We start from the raw sequence: 8428 nt of genomic DNA on the forward strand, positions 1-8428 counted from the left end.
TAGTACAGGTCAACATGCTTTCATTGTTACATAGTACGAGTCAACATTCTTTCATTGTTCCGTAAAACATATCAACATTCTTTCATTGTTACATAGTACAGGTCAACATGCTTTCATTGTTACATAGTACAGGTCAACATGCTTTCATTGTTACATAGTACGAGTCAACATTCTTTCATTGTCCCGTAGTACAGGTCAACATTCTTTCACTGTTCCGTAGTACAGGTCAACAGGCTTTCATTGTTACATAGTACGAGTCAACATTCTTTCATTGTTCCGTAAAATATATCAACATTCTTTCATTGTTACATAGTACAGGTCAACATGTTTTCATTGTTACATAGTACGAGTCAACATTCTTTCATTGTCCCGTAGTACAGGTCAACATGCTTTCATTGTTCCGTAGTACAGGTCAACATTCTTTCATTGTTCCGTAGTACAGATCAACATGCTTTCATTGTTCCGTAGTACAGGTCAACATGCTTTCATTGTTACGTAGTACGAGTCAATATTCTTTCATTGTTCCGTAGTACAGGTCAACATTCTTTCATTGTTCCGTAATACAGGTCAACATTCTTTCATTGTTACGTAGTACAGTCAACATGCTTTCATTGTTACGTAATACAGGTCAACATTCTTCCATTGTTCCGTAGTACAGGTCAACATGCTTTCATTGTTCCGTAGTACAGATCAACATGCTTTCATTGTTCCGTAGTACAGGTCAACATGCTTTCATTGTTACGTAGAACGAGTCAATATTCTTTCATTGCTTCGTAGTACAGGTCAACATTCTTTCATTGTTACGTAGTACGAGTCAATATTTTTTCATTGTTCTGTAGTACAGGTCAACATTCTTTCATTGTTCCGTAGTACAGGTCAACATTCTTTCATTGTTCCGTAGTACAGTTCAACATTCTTTCATTGTTACGTAGTACAGGTCAACATGCTTTCACTTACATCCCATACAACTGCACGGTTAAAATATAATCCTGAGTATGTCGTTGTTTGGATATAAACAAACAAAGCACAGAACAAAAGACCATAATAAACGGAATAAGTCAGAAGTCTTGATAACATGGGAATGAAGAAGACACACGAATGTGTTGAAACTAGTTTCTCCAAAATCAAGACTTCGGACAGTTTATTGATTTTTGATCTTGTTTTGTTTTCTAACTGCTACACACGATACTGTGTAATTTTTAGGAAAACAAAGCATACTAAATACCAGTCTATTAATTTATGTTTTTTCGTTTTCTCTTACTGATAAGAGCATGATGGATTATTACACTACGCTCGTATTCTATCAGCACAGATTCACGAACCTGACGGATACAAGACTCGGATTCACGGTCCTGACGGATAGAAGACTCGAATTCACGAACCTGGCGGAGTAGAAGTCCCGGATTCACGAACCTGGCGGATAGAAGTCCCGGATTCACGATCCTGACGGATAGAAGACTCGGATTCACGAACCTGGCGGATAGAAGACCCGGATTCACGATCCTGACGGATAGAAGACTCGGATTCACGAACCTGGCGGATAGAAGTCCCGGATTCACGATCCTGACGGATAGAAGACTCGGATTCACGATCCTTACGGATAGAAGACTCGGATTCAAGAACCTGGTGTATAGAAGATCCGGATTCACGATCCTGACGGATAGAAGACTCGGATTCACGAATCTGGTGTATAGAAGGTCCGGATTTGTTTTTCTAGACGTGTGTATTTAAATATGTGTCTCAGGAAAGCTTCTGGACACCCAGCAAATAAATATTTATTTAACCATGTTTAAAGTAAAGTCCTTCAAGTAAAGCTGGATAAAAGTTATCCTTCGTTTGGTGTTTGCTTTCTATCTGACATAGTGAAAGGGTCCAAATTATTGTGTTGATATTTTATGTTAGAAAACATGAAATGTTGTAAGAACTTAAAATTAGTATCTAGATTCTAGGCGTTTGAAACTTTATTGAGATGAGATGGACAAAAGTCAGCAGTATACGATACACAGTAACAGTCAGTTTATTATTTTTTATAAGCTGGGTGTGGCCTAGAGTTAGTTTGCCGTCTGCAAATCGACCTGCGATATTCCAATAAAAATACTCTCTATTTTCAGCTGCGGGGTCGTTACAATCGTGACAGTCAATCGCGCAATTCGGTTAATAGTTGTCATCTAGACAGCAGCTGCTCTCTCTCTCTGGTCAGCACTTCAAAATTGGGGATGGTTATATCTGAGCCTTGGGGTTAATGACCTGAACATTTAGCTTATATGTCATTACATAATTATATAGGGGCGTAGTAGTCAAAATTGTTGTTCAGTTTCCAATACGACATGCAATGCTTGCAAAATAATAATGTCTTGGATTTAATTTTTATTACTGCCTTGCACTTCTCATCTTAACGCTTCTTATGCATTTCTTCTATCCTAACTGCTTCATGTCGAGCCAAGCTAAAGGATAACATGCTGGACTGTGAATATAAAGATCCGCGGTTAGCGTCTCATTGACGTCGATGAGTTATAAGAGAGACGTTCAAATTTCACCATCCGATTAGAGCAGCGTAAGAGTGACGGTGGGTTCTGTTGACTAGCTGTCTTTCCTATATTCTATCAATTTAAAATTTGGAATGATAACTCTTGGGAAATATTCGAACTAAACCGAATGTAACTTATTTTTGTGACAGTTAAGTGATTTTCAACTCCCCTTCTCACCTAATCTCCTCCTCCTCCAATCTAAGAGAACGCGTTTATTTAGAATACAAAGAAAGAAACCTCAAGGGAATTTTTTTCCGTCTAAGCTAAGTTACCAGGGTTCAAATCCAGCATTTGGAGGCATTATATTGTCTCTAAATAATCCTGTTTAGCAATCTTGATTTTGCAAAGGATCACTAGATGTACACTGGTGAATTTAAAATAAGAAAAAAAAAACGTGTTCTTGTTGCTTCTCAACATACCCATATCCCCTAAAACTTAATTTTACTGTTTGCTCTTATCGGATATCTTTTTGTAAAAAATAGATAAAAAAACCTTGCACTTTAAATATTTGAATTCTAGATAATCTAAGCAAAACAGCTTCAACAAAGTTTATATATGTTCGAATGAGACGATTATACAAACCGCTTAATTTAGTGTTTAAACATAAGACTTGGTAAATATGAAGTTGACCAACTCCTGTAGTCTGCCATTGTGAATTAGTTGAAGTCAAGTTCGTTATCTGTAAATCTAAAGATGAGCTTCTTAGGCTCTTCAAACTACTTTTGTTTTATGTCAGTGTCTTTCCTCTCTTCACTGGGCCCGGGTTCGAACCTCGTTACATGCTCGACGTTTCAGCAATGGGAACGTTTTAATGTGACGGTCAATCGTATTTGCTAGCTGTCTTCCATCTAGTCCACCATTTTTAAATTAGAGACGATTAGCGCAGATAGATCTTGAAATTCAACAAAACACATTTTCTCTTCAATAGTCCCCCAGTGGCTGAGCGGCAATTCTGAAGATTTATAACGCTAAAAACCGGGTTTTGATACCCCTGGTGGGCACGGCTCAAATAGCCCAAACGAACACTCTTCAATAGTCTCAGAGACAAAACGAATAAATCTTGGTTATTAACCTGTAAAGCAACAAAAAATCAAACATTCTATGTACATGTTTTAATCTGTACGTAAATTACACGCATTGAATCTATGAGTTTCAAAGCCCAATTTTTAGTCTTATAAGCCCTCAGAATTTACCACGGTGGCTCAACAGAGTAGTCTGTGGCATTATAGTGCTAAAAAATCTGGTTTCGATACAAGCAGTGAACAGAGCATGCATAGACCATTGTGTAGCTTTAGCCTAACAACAAACAAACAAACTCCTGTAAATATCTAAATCAGTTACTGCGCAATAATACTTTTCTTATGCGACTAATAGAGTAAACCATTGAACTTGAACACAGCTTTTGTAAGTTTTCGTTGTGTTTGTTGTTGTTTTTGCATTTAACATATCAATCTCAAACATACAATATTTGACGCCGAAGAGTTAGATCATTTGAGTCAACAAATCCAAACTATTTTGATAATCCCTTGACGATTTAATTTAATCTTTTTTTTTTCAAAAATTTAAACGTTCATTGCCCGGGATTACCATCAGGTAATCAAGAGTGGTAGATAAGGCCTAGTGAAAGACAAGTTTGAAGTGATTGTCTATTGAATCGATTTAAAAAACCACACACTCACAACCAAGCACAAGCCAGGGCCAACCTTATATTCTATTTAGTGCTTGTTATACAAAGTTTATTTACTGCAATTTATAATAACAATTATATATCAACTCAGAATTTACACTAAGTCAGGCAGTTCACGAATTACTGTTTTTTATATATATTTGTGTCAGCTGTTTTTTGTTTGTTTTTTTTTATTGTTGAGTAAAAACAAAAAACAGAACTATTAAAGGCTCGTGATAATACGAGTGAAGTGGCTTACCTTATATCTCATTTTGTGACAGTCCTATGACCCATTCCATACAGGGGAGTAGCCTGAACTAACATAGTATGGGGGTGGGTTATTTTTACAAAAATCTGTGGACCTTTTCTTGTACGCAAAGAATTTAAGTGATATACATGAAAATCAAGTGTTTGTCTAAAAAAATAAATCAGAAGGTAGTGGACCTTTCATAAATATTGGGGTAATCGTTCAACCTCCTCCCCCCCCCCCCACTCGCTACGCCCTTGTCATACAATTTTCTAAATTATAACATCTTCATTGTGAAAAAAAAAAAACGAACGCGGCTGTTGTTTACAGTAGGATTTAAACCCCGGTTCTAAAATACTTGGCCAATTTTGACAATCTCTGAAGTACAACATAGGTAGTTTTGTGTTGATATGAGAATGTTATCAGAACAAGTAGTCCCTGGTGAGAGAGCGGTAAGTTTACGTACTAACATTGCTAAAATCTGGGGTTCGATACCATACAATGGACACAGCAGATAGCCTAATGTGGCTTCGTTCTAAAACAAACACGCAGAACAAATAAATTTTAATTTCATTCGACTCGTCAAAACATGTACTTACTTACATCTTTATCTTCGAAAGTTAAAAGAAGAAGAAAAAAAAAGAATGAATAAGGATTGTTGCTCCGCGTCATTTCACGAATAACGAAATGAAAGAAATATAAATGTTAGGAACGATTTTTCTTGTCTCCACAGGGCATGAAGTCAGTGCTACGAAGAACGTTTATTTTATGAACCAGGTGAAATATTCAGACGGTTATCAGCTGCTTTTTTTTTTGTGAATATAGCAGTCGCGTTATTTCCGAGTTACAAAGAAAAAAAGCCCACCCCCTAGTGGCACAGCGGTATGTCTGCGGACCTACAACGCTGGAAATCGGGTTTCGATACCCGTGGTGGGCAGAGCACAGATATCCCATTGTGTAGCTTTGTGCTTAATTACAACATTGCTTTCGTATCGCATACACTCATGATAAACTTTTAATTTTTTCACTTTTAGTGGGAACAGAAAAAGATGAAAATATACAAATTCAACTAAATTAACGTGGTTGCATGCTGAGGCACAAGTCATTCGCATATGATACGGAGTATCAGTTTTTGTTTGTTAGTTTGCGTGAATTTTTACACTTCAAATTAATTAACTATGATTGAATGCATGGCACAATAGTTGAAACTTGTTATTCGGGACTTTATTTCGTGATTTATATATATACCTCTTTTCAAACATTTTCGTGATATAATTAATATAAGTTAGAGGTCACCTGTATAGCTCGAAAAAACGGTTACACCGTCCAAAGGTACAAGACGAAGAAGACAACAAGCATAGTCAATCAATATTGATCCATAACTTCAAGCATACTTGAAATGTAATCTTGATTTCAAAGTTAATTTAATAGGTCAACGAAAATCGTCATTTGTTACTAGTGACATCTGTTGGGCTTTTAATCTATATTTAGGTTTTTAAAATACTAAATATAATATAATTTACAAAAATATCTCAATTTAACACACACACACACACATATATATATATATAAATATATATCAGAATAAATATATTAGATGTGAAAATTATAAAAGGTAGAATGAAATAATAATAATAACTGCCGTAGTATCGCCCAAACTGTGATGGGAATACCCCATCTCTCCAGGTGTTTAACACAACACGATTTAAAACCCAATACGAAAACAATAGATCATCAATAAACCCAAACAAATACTGACCGTCCACAGTTAGTTGTGAGTAAAACGTGTTATATAATAATACAGATTATTTGGCTACTATGGCTAAAATAGTAAAGAACTATAGTACAGTATAATTAAATTTCTTACAATATGACACACAACCATCACCCGTAATTATATCACAATAGAACTGTAGTACAGTATAATTAGATTTCTTACAATATGACACACAACCATCACTCATAATTATATCACAATAGAACTGTAGTGCGGTATAATTAGATTTCTTACAATAAGACACACAACCATCACCCATCAATATATCACAATAAAACTATAACACAGTATGCTAAGATTTCTTACAATATGACACACAACCATCGCCCATAGTTATATCACAATAGAACTATAACACAGTATACTAAGATTTATTACTATATGACACACAACCATCACCCATTATTATATAACAATAGAACTATAGTACAGTATAATTAGATTTTATACAATATGACACACAACCATCGCCCATCAATATATCACAATAGAACTATAGTACAGTATAATTAGATTTCTTACAATATGACACACAACCATCACCCATCAATATATCACAATAGAACTATAGTACAGTATAATTAGATTTTTTACAATATGACACACAACCATCGCCCATAATTATATCACAATAGAACTGTAGTATAGTATAATTAGATTTGTTACAATATGACACACAACCATCGCCCATAATTATATCACAATAGGACTATAGTACAGTATAATTAGATTTCTTACAATATGACACACAACCATCACCCATAATTATATCACAATAGAACTATAGTACAGTATAATTAGATTTCTTACAATATGACAATACTCTCCAATATTAGTTTGATGATAGCACCAAACCATCACTCATGATTATATCACAATCATAACTATAATATTCTATAATATAGTTTGATGATAACATCCAATCACCACTCATAATCATATTAAAACAAAGTATACAATTAAGGCAGTTTGTAATAAAATACACATTTACCAAAAGGGTGTTCTTTACAGACCCGATTTCTTGTATCCAAAGATAGCTTTTAAAATGATCTTTATTGATGTTTTTGAAAACATTAGGCGATGTCGTTACCAAATTCATAAACTGACTCTACTAACTTGCAGAACTTTGGAAGAAATAAAAATGTTTTTACAACAGCATACTCACTAAAAAAATTTTAATATTAGATATTCTTGAAAATATGAGCGCCCTCTATTTTTTTTTACGGAAACATCTAGCATAGTACTGAGTAAAATATTAACAGAGATTTTAATATAAATTTATGTTTATCATGTAAATGATATTATACAATTTAATCATATCATAACATCAATATCCATTGAACTTAATTTATTCGGTTAAGAGCTGTTTATTTTTAGAAAATATTAAGAATGTGAAGAAATCAAAATAAATCTTAAGCTCGTACATAAAATACATAACTAAACGTAGTGATTAAAAAGGGCGTTGTGGGCTTTAACACTTTAGTTTCATCCTGTAATGTTTTAATATTTTTTCTATTCATTATGTATCGGTTTTACACTTGCGTTTTGTTAAATGACTAGAGAGACTGTGTATCGCTGTTTGGGTACTAGTACCACCATTATTCTTTTTTTTTTATCAAAGCAACTTCTGTTAATAATTTTAACATCCGATACGCATTTATCAACTTCAGTTAACATGCGTACCTGTTTAAAATGTTCTTACTGTTTACGGTGTTGACTATTAATGCCTCCTTATAATTGTTGTTTTGTAATGTTGATTATTATCGCCTCCTTATAGTTGTTTTAGTTCTGTCTTAATGTATTCCTCTCAGCCTTGTAGTGCTGATTATTATCTCCTCCTTATAATTGTTGTAGGTCTCTTTAAATGTTCTCATTGTTTTGTAATGCTGATTATTATCTCCTCCTTATAATTGTTGTAGGTCTCTTTAAATGTTCTCATTGTTTTGTAATGTTGATTATTATCTCCTCCTTATAATTGTTGTAGTTCTCTTTAAATGTTCTCATTGTTTTGTAACGCTGATTATTATCACCTTCTTACAGTTGTTGTAGTTCTGTTTAAATGTCTTCCTCGCTGCCTTGTAGTGTTGATTATTATCGCCTCCTTAAAATTGTTATAGTTCTCTTTAAATGTTCTCATTGTTTTGTAACGCTGATTATTATCACCTTCTTACAGTTGTTGTAGTTCTGTTTAAATGTCTTCCTCGCTGCCT

This window comes from Limulus polyphemus, unplaced genomic scaffold (genome assembly GCF_000517525.1).
Source record: "Limulus polyphemus unplaced genomic scaffold, Limulus_polyphemus-2.1.2 Scaffold3320, whole genome shotgun sequence".
In the NCBI taxonomy this organism is placed as follows: domain Eukaryota; kingdom Metazoa; phylum Arthropoda; class Merostomata; order Xiphosura; family Limulidae; genus Limulus; species Limulus polyphemus.